The 16156-nt window shown below is 46.2% G+C and overlaps 10 non-coding genes across 10 annotated transcripts; all 10 read right to left on the bottom strand.

Moving 5' to 3' along the window:
* Positions 1 to 2826: 2826 nt before the first annotated feature.
* Positions 2827 to 2941, bottom strand: trnal-caa (transfer RNA leucine (anticodon CAA)). Its single transcript has 2 exons — positions 2904 to 2941; positions 2827 to 2872 (listed from the first exon to the last, which is right to left on the bottom strand). It is a non-coding gene; the product is annotated as a tRNA-Leu (tRNA).
* Positions 2942 to 4151: 1210 nt separating this feature from the next.
* On the bottom strand, positions 4152 to 4266 carry trnal-caa (transfer RNA leucine (anticodon CAA)). Its single transcript has 2 exons — positions 4229 to 4266; positions 4152 to 4197 (listed from the first exon to the last, which is right to left on the bottom strand). It is a non-coding gene; the product is annotated as a tRNA-Leu (tRNA).
* A 1371-nt stretch (positions 4267 to 5637) lies between these two features.
* On the bottom strand, positions 5638 to 5752 carry trnal-caa (transfer RNA leucine (anticodon CAA)). The gene is made up of 2 exons: positions 5715 to 5752; positions 5638 to 5683 (listed from the first exon to the last, which is right to left on the bottom strand). It is a non-coding gene; the product is annotated as a tRNA-Leu (tRNA).
* A 1372-nt stretch (positions 5753 to 7124) lies between these two features.
* Positions 7125 to 7239, bottom strand: trnal-caa (transfer RNA leucine (anticodon CAA)). Its single transcript has 2 exons — positions 7202 to 7239; positions 7125 to 7170 (listed from the first exon to the last, which is right to left on the bottom strand). It is a non-coding gene; the product is annotated as a tRNA-Leu (tRNA).
* Positions 7240 to 8610: 1371 nt separating this feature from the next.
* trnal-caa (transfer RNA leucine (anticodon CAA)) lies at positions 8611 to 8725 on the bottom strand. Its single transcript has 2 exons — positions 8688 to 8725; positions 8611 to 8656 (listed from the first exon to the last, which is right to left on the bottom strand). It is a non-coding gene; the product is annotated as a tRNA-Leu (tRNA).
* Positions 8726 to 10096: 1371 nt separating this feature from the next.
* On the bottom strand, positions 10097 to 10211 carry trnal-caa (transfer RNA leucine (anticodon CAA)). Its single transcript has 2 exons — positions 10174 to 10211; positions 10097 to 10142 (listed from the first exon to the last, which is right to left on the bottom strand). It is a non-coding gene; the product is annotated as a tRNA-Leu (tRNA).
* Positions 10212 to 11582: 1371 nt separating this feature from the next.
* trnal-caa (transfer RNA leucine (anticodon CAA)) lies at positions 11583 to 11697 on the bottom strand. Its single transcript has 2 exons — positions 11660 to 11697; positions 11583 to 11628 (listed from the first exon to the last, which is right to left on the bottom strand). It is a non-coding gene; the product is annotated as a tRNA-Leu (tRNA).
* A 1372-nt stretch (positions 11698 to 13069) lies between these two features.
* Positions 13070 to 13184, bottom strand: trnal-caa (transfer RNA leucine (anticodon CAA)). Its single transcript has 2 exons — positions 13147 to 13184; positions 13070 to 13115 (listed from the first exon to the last, which is right to left on the bottom strand). It is a non-coding gene; the product is annotated as a tRNA-Leu (tRNA).
* A 1371-nt stretch (positions 13185 to 14555) lies between these two features.
* trnal-caa (transfer RNA leucine (anticodon CAA)) lies at positions 14556 to 14670 on the bottom strand. The gene is made up of 2 exons: positions 14633 to 14670; positions 14556 to 14601 (listed from the first exon to the last, which is right to left on the bottom strand). It is a non-coding gene; the product is annotated as a tRNA-Leu (tRNA).
* Positions 14671 to 16041: 1371 nt separating this feature from the next.
* trnal-caa (transfer RNA leucine (anticodon CAA)) lies at positions 16042 to 16156 on the bottom strand. The gene is made up of 2 exons: positions 16119 to 16156; positions 16042 to 16087 (listed from the first exon to the last, which is right to left on the bottom strand). It is a non-coding gene; the product is annotated as a tRNA-Leu (tRNA).

Genomic DNA, 16156 nt, shown 5'->3' with positions numbered 1-16156 from the left:
CGCTCCCTTCGGCTGTAGGTCACGCTCCAGGGGGCCGGGGGAGTTAAGAGGGAGTCACTGGACGGGGACGACAAACGCCTCCAGTGACAGACGGACGCACACAGAGAGAGAAAGAGACAGAGAGAGAGAGTTGCACTTCCTCCTGCAATGCAATAAATATGCCCAAAATAAGGGACACATTCCTTAACAAAATAATGAATGCCACCCTACCTTTGACAAAACTGAGAAAAAATTAAAATGGTCAGTCCTCCTGGAGGAGGGACACACAGCCTCCCTGGCTGCCCAATATGTCACCACCTGCCACAGCCTGAGGGGCACAGTGACACATGAGCACCAGCTGTAAATAAAATGTAAATACTCATTTGTAATGCATGTCATTGTATTTCCAAAAAGGAATCTGTAAACACTAAACCTATTTTCTTTAGTTCTATGTATTAAAGATCATTTATAGTTTATTACATTTTGTTTTTCTGTACTTTTATACATCTTATTGTGATTTTGGCAGGACGCTGTCTGTCACGGCATGGCTGCTGCTGACGCACACTAATTAGGTGCTCATGTGTTGCAGCCGTGTTGTCCGCTGCTTCGCAGACAGCTTGTGAGCTCACGGCTGCATGCAATGAGCACTGAGGCGACTGTGACGTCATTGGCAGGTGTGCTTCATCTATTTAATCCCTCTCCTTCCCCGAGGGAGACAGCTAACCATTGAGAAGGAGGACTGGTGATCCTACCTCTGACTGCCCGGAGCACCCTGTTTATGTGGATGTTTTGTGTGCTGGTTTTGCCTTGTTTTCCCCTTTTTGTGTTTTTTTCTGTTGGACTATTGTGAACCCCAATAAAGCTCGGACACCGCCGGAACCCGAGACTCTCTCCGTTTATTGTGTCCGGCATTTACAATTGGTGGCCAATGTGGGGAAGCTTTGTGACATACTTACCCTGAACTCTGTACCCGGAAGGACAGCTATGGAGGCGTCTCCAGTGGAACAGTTGTTGGCCCCAGTGGTGAAGCTGCAGGCTCAAAAACAACAAACTCTCGAGACGCTTGTCCAGCAACTTCAAGTACCAACTCCTGCACCTAACCCTGCTGTGGCCGCAGCAAACCCAGCTTGGGCAGGTCTGCAGGTTCCAAAGATGGGACCGGAGGACGACCCAGAGGCTTTCTTCATCATCTTTGAACGTACTGCCCGGTGTTGCGGCTGCTCTGAATTTCTGTCCAATATTAAATTTCCTAGGCTCTCATTGTCTGATTTGGCTGGGGCACAATTGGGACATGTCTCTTGGGACCGATCACCATTAGTGACTGCAGGTGATGAGCGGGGCAGGGACAGCCTTCCCTCTGACTCCAGTCGTGTAGCAGCCAACAGTACCCTGTTGGACCCAGGGGAAGGAACGAGTTCTGGGACTCACCTCCTCTCTCCTTCTTCCCGTGGAAGGCCCAATACTGGATCCCACCTTCAACAGGTTTTCCGATTTCGCTATGGACCAGACACAGGATGATGCCCTGGGACGTATATATGACCAGGTCAGAGTTGTTGATGGTTGCATAGTGAATACACAGAGGGCACTTTGTGTTTCTCTCCAAACCAGCAGCCAAACCGGTCATGCTGGATGATGTTGCAGGCAGAATGACGTTCACCACGGTGCCTCCAGACTCTTTCACGAATACCAATCGAGCTGCACGGTGCTGGGCTGTGAGCACAGGTCCCACTAGAGGATGACGGGCCCTCATGCTACCCTCATAGAGTCTGTTTCCTCCTGTTCCTCCTCGCACAAAGAAGCAGATACTGGTCCTTCTGGTTCTTCTGATAGCACGTATGGATGTGACATCCTGGAGGAGCTGGACTTCCTACTCTACATTAATTGGGCTGCAGGGAGCACCTCATAATACCAGTAGTGACAAGGACACTAGCAAAAGGCAAAACTAGAGAAGAATCAGTCAGGAAGGATAAGGAGAGAGCAATCGTCCGTGGCCACCACCTGCAAAACCATTCCCTTATTGGGGTGGTCTTGCTGTTTCCTCTCTCCGGTGCACCTGCTGTCACTTTCATTTGCACCAAAAAAGGAGACAGTGATTCACAACCGCTTAGGCTTCCTAACTGTACAGATTAATATGCCTGAAGTGTAACTGACTTGGTGTTATGCTGTGATGATTACTTGTTCCCTTATTTTTTTGAGTGGTGTATTATAGAAGATAGCCTTGAGAATGAGGCCACAGAATTGCGGGATTCCGTGACTTTCAACACTTATGAAACCGAGTCGAGGTGACGAAAAGCTAAATGTTTGGTTGGCAACATGGCTTAGATGTGCCATTCATGACACTTGTGTTGATTCTTGAAGCCATTGGCTTTGCTTCCCTCTCCAAGTCTGTGTAATTAAGAATTGGCAGGAGCCCACGAGTTGAAACAATCAGAGGACAGAATGCAAATGAAGTGTTCTGAGAAAAGCAAAGCAGAGAAAGGACATTTTCCCGTGTGCATGTAGATGACCGACTTTGACACGGCTTGATGAAGTCTTGAGGATCCTACCACTGCTTAAGTGCACTACTACGCTTGCCTTCAGGGAGTGTCGTCTATAACTTTCAAAAAATAGGACTCGAACTAGGCAGACGAGCACCTTGGATTGGCCTGGGTCGATGTGAGGATCGAACCCAAGATCTTGTAGTTATTAACGCCATGCTCTAACCAACTCAGCTAACCAGCCAGCAAAAGCAATCTCTCTGCCAGGCATTTGCTCATGTTTATGTAAAATGGCTGCAAAATGCATTACACACAAGTGTGAAAAGAACACTTTTGCAATTCCTAGCATTGGTGATGCTATAAACCAATCTGTCAGAAGTGGGATTTGAACCCACGCCTCCATCAGGAGACCAGAAAACCCTTCTACACTCTTCAAGGGAACAACACCTTGAGTCTGGCGCCTTAGACCGCTCGGCCATTCTGACAGGAGGTACGTGTCCACCGGGAGATTAAATAGTGCTGAAGAAAACTGCGGGGACACTTAAATCACACATCGGATCTCCGTGATCGAAGTCTAGGAAACCTCAAAATCTTCACCGTACATTGCAAAATTCGTAACTCTCCCACCTTCATGCTTTTGAGACTGTACTGGGAGACACAGCAAACTTTCTTCAAGCGCCACGTATGGATGTGCCATACTGGAGGAGCTGGACTACCTGTGTAACCTGAATGGGCTGCAGGGAGTGCCTCATATTACCAGTAGTTACAAGGACACTAGCAAAAGGCAAAACGAGAGAAGAATCAGTCAGGAAGGATAAGGAGAGAGCAATCGTCTGTGGCCACCACCTGCAAAACCATTCCCTTTTTGGGGTTGTCCTGCTGTTGCCTCTCTCCGGTGCACCTGCTGTCACTTTCATTTGCACCAAAAATGGAGACAGTGATTCACAACCACTTAGGCTTCCTAACTGTAAAGATTGATATGCCTGAAGTGTATCTGACTTGGTGTTATGCTGTGATGATTACTTGTTCCCTTATTTTTTTGAGTGGTGTATTATAGAAGATAGCCTTGAGAATGAGGCAACGGAATTGCAGGATTCCGTGACTTTCAACACTTATGAAACCGAGTCGAGGTGACCAACAGCTAAATGTCTGGTTGGCAACATGGCTTAGATGTGCCATTCATGAAACTTGCGTTGATTCTTGAAGCCACTGGCTTTGCTTCCCTCTCCAAGTCTGTGTAATAAGGAATTGGTAGGAGCCCACGAGTTGAAACAATCAGAGGACAGAATGCAAATGAAGTGTTCTGAGAAAAGCAATGCAGAGAAAGGACATTTTCCCATGTGCATGTAGATGGCTGACATTGACACGGCTTGATGAAGTCTTGTGGATCCTACCACTGCTTAAGTGCACTACTACGCTTGCCTTCAGGGAGTGTCGTCTATAACTTTCAAAAAACAGGACTTGAACTAGGCAGACGAGCACCTTGGATTGGCCTTTGTCAATGTGAGGATCGAACCCAAGACCTTGTAGTTATTAACGCCATGCTCTAACCAACTCAGCTAACCAGCCAGCAAAAGCAATCTCTCTGCCAGGCATTTGCTCATGTTTATGTAAAATGGCTGCAAAATGCATTACACACAAGTGTGAAAAGAACACTTTTGCAATTCCTAGCATTGGTGATGCTATAAACCAATCTGTCAGAAGTGGGATTTGAACCCACGCCTCCATCAGGAGACCAGAAAACCCTTCTACACTCTTCAAGGGAACAACACCTTGAGTCTGGCGCCTTAGACCGCTCGGCCATTCTGACAGGAGGTACATGTCCACCGGGAGATTAAATAGTGCTGAAGAAAACTGCGGGGACACTTAAATCACACATCGGATCTCCGTGATCGAAGTCTAGGAAACCTCAAAATCTTCACCGTACAATGCAAAATTCGTAACTCTCCCACCTTCATGCTTTTGAGACTGTACTGTGAGACACAGCAAACTTTCTTCAAGCGCCACGTATGGATGTGCCATACTGGAGGAGCCGGACTACCTGTGCAACCTGAATAGGCTGCAGGGAGCGCCTCATATTACCAGTAGTGACAAGGACACTAGCAAAAGGCAAAACGAGAGAAGAATCAGTCAGGAAGGATAAGGAGAGAGCAATCGTCAGACGGCACGTATTGATGTGCCATACTGGAGGAGCTGGACTACCTGTGCAACCTGAATGGGCTGCAGGGAGCGCCTCATAATACCAGTAGTGACAAGGACACTAGCAAAAGGCAAAACGAGAGAAGAATCAGTCGGGAAGGATAAGGAGAGAGCAATCGTCTGTGGCCACCACCTGCAAAACCATTCCCTTTTTGGGGTTGTCTTGCTGTTGCCTCTCTCCGGTGCACCTGCTGTCACTTTCAATTGCACCAAAAATGGAGACAGTGATTCACAACCGCTTAGGCTTCCTAACTGTAAAGATTGATATGCCTGAAGTGTATCTGACTTGGTGTTATGCTGTGATGATTACTTGTTCCCTTATTTTTTTGAGAGGTGTATTATAGAAGATAGCCTTGAGAATGAGGCCACAGAATTGCAGGATTCCGTGATTTTCAACACTTATGAAACCGAGTCGAGGTGACGAAAAGCTAAATGTTTGGTTGGCAACATGGCTTAGATGTGCAATTCATGAAACTTGCGTTGATTCTTGAAGTCATTGGCTTTGCTTCCCTCTCAAATTCTGTGTAATAAGGAATTGGTAGGAGCCCACGAGTTGAAACAATGAGAGGACAGAATGCAAATGAAGTGTTCTGAGAAAAGCAAAGCAGAGAAAGGACATTTTCCCGTGTGCATGTAGATTGCCGACTTTGACACGGCTTGATGAAGTCTTGTGGATCCTACCACTGCTTAAGTGCACTACTACGCTTGCCTTCAGGGAGTGTCGTCTATAACTTTCAAAAAATAGGACTCGTACTAGACAGACGAGCACCTTGGATTGGCCTTGGTCGATGTGAGGATCGAACCCAAGACCTTGTAGTTATTAACGCCATGCTCTAACCAACTCAGCTAACCAGCCAGCAAAAGCAATCTCTCTGCCAGGCATTTGCTCATGTTTATGTAAAATGGCTGCAAAATGCATTACACACAAGTGTGAAAAGAACACTTTTGCAATTCCTAGCATCGGTGATGCTATAAATCAATCTGTCAGAAGTGGGATTTGAACCCACGCCTCCATCAGGAGACCAGAAAACCCTTCTACACTCTTCGAGGGAACAACACCTTGAGTCTGGCGCCTTAGACCACTCGGCCATTCTGACAGGATGTACATGTCCACCGGGAGATTATATAGTGCTCAAGAAAACTGCGGGGACACTTAAATCACACATCCGATCTCCGTGATCGAAGTCTAGGAAACCTCAAAATCTTCACCGTACATTGCAAAATTCGTAACTCTCCCACCTTCATGTTTTTGAGACTGTACTGGGAGACACAGCAAACTTTCTTCAAGCGCCACGTATGGATGTGCCATACTGGAGGAGCTGGACTACCTGTGCAACCTGAATGGGCTGCAGGGAGCGCCTCATATTACCAGTAGTGACAAGGACACTAGCAAAAGGCAAAACGAGAGAAGAATCAGTCAGGAAGGATAAGGAGAGAGCAATCGTCAGACGGCATGTATGGATGTGCCATACTGGAGGAGCTGGACTACCTGTGCAACCTGAATGGACTGCAGGGAGCGCCTCATATTACCAGTAGTGACAAGGACACTAGCAAAAGGCAAAACTAGAGAAGAATCAGTCGGGAAGGATAAGGAGAGAGCAATCGTCTGTGGCCACCACCTGCAAAACCATTCCCTTTTTGGGGTTGTCTTGCTGTTGCCTCTCTCCGGTGCACCTGCTGTCACTTTCATTTGCACCAAAAATGGAGACAGTGATTCACAACCGCTTAGGCTTCCTAACTGTAAAGAATGATATGCCTGAAGTGTATCTGACTTGGTGTTATGCTGTGATGATTACTTGTTCCCTTATTTTTTTGAGAGGTGTATTATAAATGATAGCCTTGAGAATGAGGCCACAGAATTGCAGGATTCCTTGACTTTCAACACATTATGAAACCGAGTCGAGGTGACGAAAAGCTAAATGTTTGGTTGGCAACATGGCTTAGATGTGCCATTCATGAAACTTGCGTTGATTCTTGAAGCCATTGGCTTTGCTTCCCTCTCCAAGTCTGTGTAATTAAGAATTGGCAGGAGCCCACGAGTTGAAACAATCAGAGGACAGAATGCAAATGAAGTGTTCTGAGAAAAGCAAAGCAGAGAAAGAACATTTTCCCGTGTGCATGTAGATGGCCGACTTTGACACGGCTTGATGAAGTCTTGTGGATCCTACCACTGCTTAAGTGCACTACTACGCTTGCCGTCAGGAAGTGTTGTCTATAACTTTCAAATAATAGGACTCGTATTAGACAGACAAGCACCTTGGATTGGCCTTGGTCGATGTGAGGATCGAACCCAAGACCTTGTAGTTATTAACGCCATGCTCTAACCAACTGAGCTAACCAGCCAGCAAAAGCAATCTCTCTGCCAGGCATTTGCTCATGTTTATGTAAAATGGCTGAAAAATGCATTTCACACAAGTGTGAAAAGAACACTTTTGCAGTTCCTAGCATTGGTGATGCTATATATCAATCTGTCAGAAGTGGGATTTGAACCCACGCCTCCATCAGGAGACCAGAAAACCCTTCTACACTCTTCGAGGGAACAACACCTTGAGTCTGGCGCCTTAGACCACTCGGCCATTCTGACAGGATGTACGTGTCCACCGGGAGATTATATAGTGCTCAAGAAAACTGCGGGGACACTTAAATCACACATCGGATCTCCGTGATCGAAGTCTAGGAAACCTCAAAATCTTCACCGTACATTGCAAAATTCATAACTCTCCCACCTTCATGCTTTTGAGACTGTACTGGGAGACACAGCAAACTTTCTTCAAGCGCCACGTATGGATGTGCCATACTGGAGGAGCTGGACTACCTGTGCAACCTGAATGGGCTGCAGGGAGCGCCTCATGTTACCAGTAGTGACAAGGACACTAGCAAAAGGCAAAACGAGAGAAGAATCAGTCAGGAAGGATAAGGAGAGAGCAATCGTCAGACGGCATGTATGGATGTGCCATACTGGAGGAGCTGGACTACCTGTGCAACCTGAATGGGCTGCAGGGAGCGCCTCATAATACCAGTAGTGACAAGGACACTAGCAAAAGGCAAAACTAGAGAAGAATCAGTCGGGAAGGATAAGGAGAGAGCAATCGTCTGTGGCCACCACCTGCAAAACCATTCCCTTTTTGGGGTTGTCTTGCTGTTGCCTCTCTCCGGTGCACCTGCTGTCACTTTCAATTGCACCAAAAATGGAGACAGTGATTCACAACCGCTTAGGCTTCCTAACTGTAAAGATTGATATGCCTGAAGTGTATCTGACTTGGTGTTATGCTGTGATGATTACTTGTTCCCTTATTTTTTTGAGTGGTGTATTATAGAAGATAGCCTTGAGAATGAGGCCACAGAATTGCAGGATTCCGTGATTTTCAACACTTATGAAACCGAGTCGAGGTGACGAAAAGCTAAATGTTTGGTTGGCAACATGGCTTAGATGTGCCATTCATGAAACTTGCGTTGATTCTTGAAGCCATTGGCTTTGCTTCCCTCTCCAAGTCTGTGTAATTAAGAATTGGCAGGAGCCCACGAGTTGAAACAATCAGAGGACAGAATGCAAATGAAGTGTTCTGAGAAAAGCAAAGCAGAGAAAGAACATTTTCCCGTGTGCATGTAGATGGCCGACTTTGACACGGCTTGATGAAGTCTTGTGGATCCTACCACTGCTTAAGTGCACTACTACGCTTGCCGTCAGGAAGTGTTGTCTATAACTTTCAAATAATAGGACTCGTATTAGACAGACAAGCACCTTGGATTGGCCTTGGTCGATGTGAGGATCGAACCCAAGACCTTGTAGTTATTAACGCCATGCTCTAACCAACTGAGCTAACCAGCCAGCAAAAGCAATCTCTCTGCCAGGCATTTGCTCATGTTTATGTAAAATGGCTGCAAAATGCATTTCACACAAGTGTGAAAAGAACACTTTTGCAGTTCCTAGCATTGGTGATGCTATAAATCAATCTGTCAGAAGTGGGATTTGAACCCACGCCTCCATCAGGAGACCAGAAAACCCTTCTACACTCTTCGAGGGAACAACACCTTGAGTCTGGCGCCTTAGACCACTCGGCCATTCTGACAGGATGTACGTGTCCACCGGGAGATTATATAGTGCTCAAGAAAACTGCGGGGACACTTAAATCACACATCGGATCTCCGTGATCGAAGTCTAGGAAACCTCAAAATCTTCACCGTACATTGCAAAATTCATAACTCTCCCACCTTCATGCTTTTGAGACTGTACTGGGAGACACAGCAAACTTTCTTCAAGCGCCACGTATGGATGTGCCATACTGGAGGAGCTGGACTACCTGTGCAACCTGAATGGGCTGCAGGGAGCGCCTCATGTTACCAGTAGTGACAAGGACACTAGCAAAAGGCAAAACGAGAGAAGAATCAGTCAGGAAGGATAAGGAGAGAGCAATCGTCAGACGGCATGTATGGATGTGCCATACTGGAGGAGCTGGACTACCTGTGCAACCTGAATGGGCTGCAGGGAGCGCCTCATAATACCAGTAGTGACAAGGACACTAGCAAAAGGCAAAACTAGAGAAGAATCAGTCGGGAAGGATAAGGAGAGAGCAATCGTCTGTGGCCACCACCTGCAAAACCATTCCCTTTTTGGGGTTGTCTTGCTGTTGCCTCTCTCCGGTGCACCTGCTGTCACTTTCAATTGCACCAAAAATGGAGACAGTGATTCACAACCGCTTAGGCTTCCTAACTGTAAAGATTGATATGCCTGAAGTGTATCTGACTTGGTGTTATGCTGTGATGATTACTTGTTCCCTTATTTTTTTGAGTGGTGTATTATAGAAGATAGCCTTGAGAATGAGGCCACAGAATTGCAGGATTCCGTGATTTTCAACACTTATGAAACCGAGTCGAGGTGACGAAAAGCTAAATGTTTGGTTGGCAACATGGCTTAGATGTGCAATTCATGAAACTTGCGTTGATTCTTGAAGCCATTGGCTTTGCTTCCCTCTCAAATTCTGTGTAATAAGGAATTGGTAGGAGCCCACGAGTTGAAACAATGAGAGGACAGAATGCAAATGAAGTGTTCTGAGAAAAGCAAAGCAGAGAAAGAACATTTTCCCGTGTGCATGTAGATGGCCGACTTTGACACGGCTTGATGAAGTCTTGTGGATCCTACCACTGCTTAAGTGCACTACTACGCTTGCCGTCAGGAAGTGTTGTCTATAACTTTCAAATAATAGGACTCGTATTAGACAGACAAGCACCTTGGATTGGCCTTGGTCGATGTGAGGATCGAACCCAAGACCTTGTAGTTATTAACGCCATGCTCTAACCAACTGAGCTAACCAGCCAGCAAAAGCAATCTCTCTGCCAGGCATTTGCTCATGTTTATGTAAAATGGCTGCAAAATGCATTTCACACAAGTGTGAAAAGAACACTTTTGCAGTTCCTAGCATTGGTGATGCTATATATCAATCTGTCAGAAGTGGGATTTGAACCCACGCCTCCATCAGGAGACCAGAAAACCCTTCTACACTCTTCGAGGGAACAACACCTTGAGTCTGGCGCCTTAGACCACTCGGCCATTCTGACAGGATGTACGTGTCCACCGGGAGATTATATAGTGCTCAAGAAAACTGCGGGGACACTTAAATCACACATCGGATCTCCGTGATCGAAGTCTAGGAAACCTCAAAATCTTCACCGTACATTGCAAAATTCATAACTCTCCCACCTTCATGCTTTTGAGACTGTACTGGGAGACACAGCAAACTTTCTTCAAGCGCCACGTATGGATGTGCCATACTGGAGGAGCTGGACTACCTGTGCAACCTGAATGGGCTGCAGGGAGCGCCTCATGTTACCAGTAGTGACAAGGACACTAGCAAAAGGCAAAACGAGAGAAGAATCAGTCAGGAAGGATAAGGAGAGAGCAATCGTCAGACGGCATGTATGGATGTGCCATACTGGAGGAGCTGGACTACCTGTGCAACCTGAATGGGCTGCAGGGAGCGCCTCATAATACCAGTAGTGACAAGGACACTAGCAAAAGGCAAAACTAGAGAAGAATCAGTCGGGAAGGATAAGGAGAGAGCAATCGTCTGTGGCCACCACCTGCAAAACCATTCCCTTTTTGGGGTTGTCTTGCTGTTGCCTCTCTCCGGTGCACCTGCTGTCACTTTCAATTGCACCAAAAATGGAGACAGTGATTCACAACCGCTTAGGCTTCCTAACTGTAAAGATTGATATGCCTGAAGTGTATCTGACTTGGTGTTATGCTGTGATGATTACTTGTTCCCTTATTTTTTTGAGTGGTGTATTATAGAAGATAGCCTTGAGAATGAGGCCACAGAATTGCAGGATTCCGTGATTTTCAACACTTATGAAACCGAGTCGAGGTGACGAAAAGCTAAATGTTTGGTTGGCAACATGGCTTAGATGTGCCATTCATGAAACTTGCGTTGATTCTTGAAGCCATTGGCTTTGCTTCCCTCTCCAAGTCTGTGTAATTAAGAATTGGCAGGAGCCCACGAGTTGAAACAATCAGAGGACAGAATGCAAATGAAGTGTTCTGAGAAAAGCAAAGCAGAGAAAGAACATTTTCCCGTGTGCATGTAGATGGCCGACTTTGACACGGCTTGATGAAGTCTTGTGGATCCTACCACTGCTTAAGTGCACTACTACGCTTGCCGTCAGGAAGTGTTGTCTATAACTTTCAAATAATAGGACTCGTATTAGACAGACAAGCACCTTGGATTGGCCTTGGTCGATGTGAGGATCGAACCCAAGACCTTGTAGTTATTAACGCCATGCTCTAACCAACTGAGCTAACCAGCCAGCAAAAGCAATCTCTCTGCCAGGCATTTGCTCATGTTTATGTAAAATGGCTGCAAAATGCATTTCACACAAGTGTGAAAGGAACACTTTTGCAGTTCCTAGCATTGGTGATGCTATAAATCAATCTGTCAGAAGTGGGATTTGAACCCACGCCTCCATCAGGAGACCAGAAAACCCTTCTACACTCTTCGAGGGAACAACACCTTGAGTCTGGCGCCTTAGACCACTCGGCCATTCTGACAGGATGTACATGTCCACCGGGAGATTATATAGTGCTCAAGAAAACTGCGGGGACACTTAAATCACACATCGGATCTCCGTGATCGAAGTCTAGGAAACCTCAAAATCCTCACCGTACATTGCAAAATTCGTAACTCTCCCACCTTCATGTTTTTGAGACTGTACTGGGAGACACAGCAAACTTTCTTCAAGCGCCACGTATGGATGTGCCATACTGGAGGAGCTGGACTACCTGTGCAACCTGAATGGGCTGCAGGGAGCGCCTCATGTTACCAGTAGTGACAAGGACACTAGCAAAAGGCAAAACGAGAGAAGAATCAGTCAGGAAGGATAAGGAGAGAGCAATCGTCAGACGGCACGTATGGATGTGCCATACTGGAGGAGCTGGACTACCTGTGCAACCTGAATGGACTGCAGGGAGCGCCTCATATTACCAGTACTGACAAGGACACTAGCAAAAGGCAAAACTAGAGAAGAATCAGTCGGGAAGGATAAGGAGAGAGCAATCGTCTGTGGCCACCACCTGCAAAACCATTCCCTTTTTGGGGTTGTCTTGCTGTTGCCTCTCTCCGGTGCACCTGCTGTCACTTTCATTTGCACCAAAAATGGAGACAGTGATTCACAACCGCTTAGGCTTCCTAACTGTAAAGAATGATATGCCTGAAGTGTATCTGACTTGGTGTTATGCTGTGATGATTACTTGTTCCCTTATTTTTTTGAGAGGTGTATTATAAATGATAGCCTTGAGAATGAGGCCACAGAATTGCAGGATTCCTTGACTTTCAACACATTATGAAACCGAGTCGAGGTGACGAAAAGCTAAATGTTTGGTTGGCAACATGGCTTAGATGTGCCATTCATGAAACTTGCGTTGATTCTTGAAGCCATTGGCTTTGCTTCCCTCTCCAAGTCTGTGTAATTAAGAATTGGCAGGAGCCCACGAGTTGAAACAATCAGAGGACAGAATGCAAATGAAGTGTTCTGAGAAAAGCAAAGCAGAGAAAGAACATTTTCCCGTGTGCATGTAGATGGCCGACTTTGACACGGCTTGATGAAGTCTTGTGGATCCTACCACTGCTTAAGTGCACTACTACGCTTGCCGTCAGGAAGTGTTGTCTATAACTTTCAAATAATAGGACTCGTATTAGACAGACAAGCACCTTGGATTGGCCTTGGTCGATGTGAGGATCGAACCCAAGACCTTGTAGTTATTAACGCCATGCTCTAACCAACTGAGCTAACCAGCCAGCAAAAGCAATCTCTCTGCCAGGCATTTGCTCATGTTTATGTAAAATGGCTGCAAAATGCATTTCACACAAGTGTGAAAAGAACACTTTTGCAGTTCCTAGCATTGGTGATGCTATAAATCAATCTGTCAGAAGTGGGATTTGAACCCACGCCTCCATCAGGAGACCAGAAAACCCTTCTACACTCTTCGAGGGAACAACACCTTGAGTCTGGCGCCTTAGACCACTCGGCCATTCTGACAGGATGTACGTGTCCACCGGGAGATTATATAGTGCTCAAGAAAACTGCGGGGACACTTAAATCACACATCGGATCTCCGTGATCGAAGTCTAGGAAACCTCAAAATCTTCACCGTACATTGCAAAATTCATAACTCTCCCACCTTCATGCTTTTGAGACTGTACTGGGAGACACAGCAAACTTTCTTCAAGCGCCACGTATGGATGTGCCATACTGGAGGAGCTGGACTACCTGTGCAACCTGAATGGGCTGCAGGGAGCGCCTCATGTTACCAGTAGTGACAAGGACACTAGCAAAAGGCAAAACGAGAGAAGAATCAGTCAGGAAGGATAAGGAGAGAGCAATCGTCAGACGGCATGTATGGATGTGCCATACTGGAGGAGCTGGACTACCTGTGCAACCTGAATGGGCTGCAGGGAGCGCCTCATAATACCAGTAGTGACAAGGACACTAGCAAAAGGCAAAACTAGAGAAGAATCAGTCGGGAAGGATAAGGAGAGAGCAATCGTCTGTGGCCACCACCTGCAAAACCATTCCCTTTTTGGGGTTGTCTTGCTGTTGCCTCTCTCCGGTGCACCTGCTGTCACTTTCAATTGCACCAAAAATGGAGACAGTGATTCACAACCGCTTAGGCTTCCTAACTGTAAAGATTGATATGCCTGAAGTGTATCTGACTTGGTGTTATGCTGTGATGATTACTTGTTCCCTTATTTTTTTGAGTGGTGTATTATAGAAGATAGCCTTGAGAATGAGGCCACAGAATTGCAGGATTCCGTGATTTTCAACACTTATGAAACCGAGTCGAGGTGACGAAAAGCTAAATGTTTGGTTGGCAACATGGCTTAGATGTGCAATTCATGAAACTTGCGTTGATTCTTGAAGCCATTGGCTTTGCTTCCCTCTCAAATTCTGTGTAATAAGGAATTGGTAGGAGCCCACGAGTTGAAACAATGAGAGGACAGAATGCAAATGAAGTGTTCTGAGAAAAGCAAAGCAGAGAAAGAACATTTTCCCGTGTGCATGTAGATGGCCGACTTTGACACGGCTTGATGAAGTCTTGTGGATCCTACCACTGCTTAAGTGCACTACTACGCTTGCCGTCAGGAAGTGTTGTCTATAACTTTCAAATAATAGGACTCGTATTAGACAGACAAGCACCTTGGATTGGCCTTGGTCGATGTGAGGATCGAACCCAAGACCTTGTAGTTATTAACGCCATGCTCTAACCAACTGAGCTAACCAGCCAGCAAAAGCAATCTCTCTGCCAGGCATTTGCTCATGTTTATGTAAAATGGCTGCAAAATGCATTTCACACAAGTGTGAAAAGAACACTTTTGCAGTTCCTAGCATTGGTGATGCTATATATCAATCTGTCAGAAGTGGGATTTGAACCCACGCCTCCATCAGGAGACCAGAAAACCCTTCTACACTCTTCGAGGGAACAACACCTTGAGTCTGGCGCCTTAGACCACTCGGCCATTCTGACAGGATGTACGTGTCCACCGGGAGATTATATAGTGCTCAAGAAAACTGCGGGGACACTTAAATCACACATCGGATCTCCGTGATCGAAGTCTAGGAAACCTCAAAATCTTCACCGTACATTGCAAAATTCATAACTCTCCCACCTTCATGCTTTTGAGACTGTACTGGGAGACACAGCAAACTTTCTTCAAGCGCCACGTATGGATGTGCCATACTGGAGGAGCTGGACTACCTGTGCAACCTGAATGGGCTGCAGGGAGCGCCTCATGTTACCAGTAGTGACAAGGACACTAGCAAAAGGCAAAACGAGAGAAGAATCAGTCAGGAAGGATAAGGAGAGAGCAATCGTCAGACGGCATGTATGGATGTGCCATACTGGAGGAGCTGGACTACCTGTGCAACCTGAATGGGCTGCAGGGAGCGCCTCATAATACCAGTAGTGACAAGGACACTAGCAAAAGGCAAAACTAGAGAAGAATCAGTCGGGAAGGATAAGGAGAGAGCAATCGTCTGTGGCCACCACCTGCAAAACCATTCCCTTTTTGGGGTTGTCTTGCTGTTGCCTCTCTCCGGTGCACCTGCTGTCACTTTCAATTGCACCAAAAATGGAGACAGTGATTCACAACCGCTTAGGCTTCCTAACTGTAAAGATTGATATGCCTGAAGTGTATCTGACTTGGTGTTATGCTGTGATGATTACTTGTTCCCTTATTTTTTTGAGTGGTGTATTATAGAAGATAGCCTTGAGAATGAGGCCACAGAATTGCAGGATTCCGTGATTTTCAACACTTATGAAACCGAGTCGAGGTGACGAAAAGCTAAATGTTTGGTTGGCAACATGGCTTAGATGTGCCATTCATGAAACTTGCGTTGATTCTTGAAGCCATTGGCTTTGCTTCCCTCTCCAAGTCTGTGTAATTAAGAATTGGCAGGAGCCCACGAGTTGAAACAATCAGAGGACAGAATGCAAATGAAGTGTTCTGAGAAAAGCAAAGCAGAGAAAGAACATTTTCCCGTGTGCATGTAGATGGCCGACTTTGACACGGCTTGATGAAGTCTTGTGGATCCTACCACTGCTTAAGTGCACTACTACGCTTGCCGTCAGGAAGTGTTGTCTATAACTTTCAAATAATAGGACTCGTATTAGACAGACAAGCACCTTGGATTGGCCTTGGTCGATGTGAGGATCGAACCCAAGACCTTGTAGTTATTAACGCCATGCTCTAACCAACTGAGCTAACCAGCCAGCAAAAGCAATCTCTCTGCCAGGCATTTGCTCATGTTTATGTAAAATGGCTGCAAAATGCATTTCACACAAGTGTGAAAAGAACACTTTTGCAGTTCCTAGCATTGGTGATGCTATAAATCAATCTGTCAGAAGTGGGATTTGAACCCACGCCTCCATCAGGAGACCAGAAAACCCTTCTACACTCTTCGAGGGAACAACACCTTGAGTCTGGCGCCTTAGACCACTCGGCCATTCTGAC

This window comes from Amia ocellicauda, chromosome 13 (assembly GCF_036373705.1).
Source record: "Amia ocellicauda isolate fAmiCal2 chromosome 13, fAmiCal2.hap1, whole genome shotgun sequence".
Classification (NCBI taxonomy): domain Eukaryota; kingdom Metazoa; phylum Chordata; class Actinopteri; order Amiiformes; family Amiidae; genus Amia; species Amia ocellicauda.
This window is presented reverse-complemented; position numbering and strand designations above follow the sequence as displayed.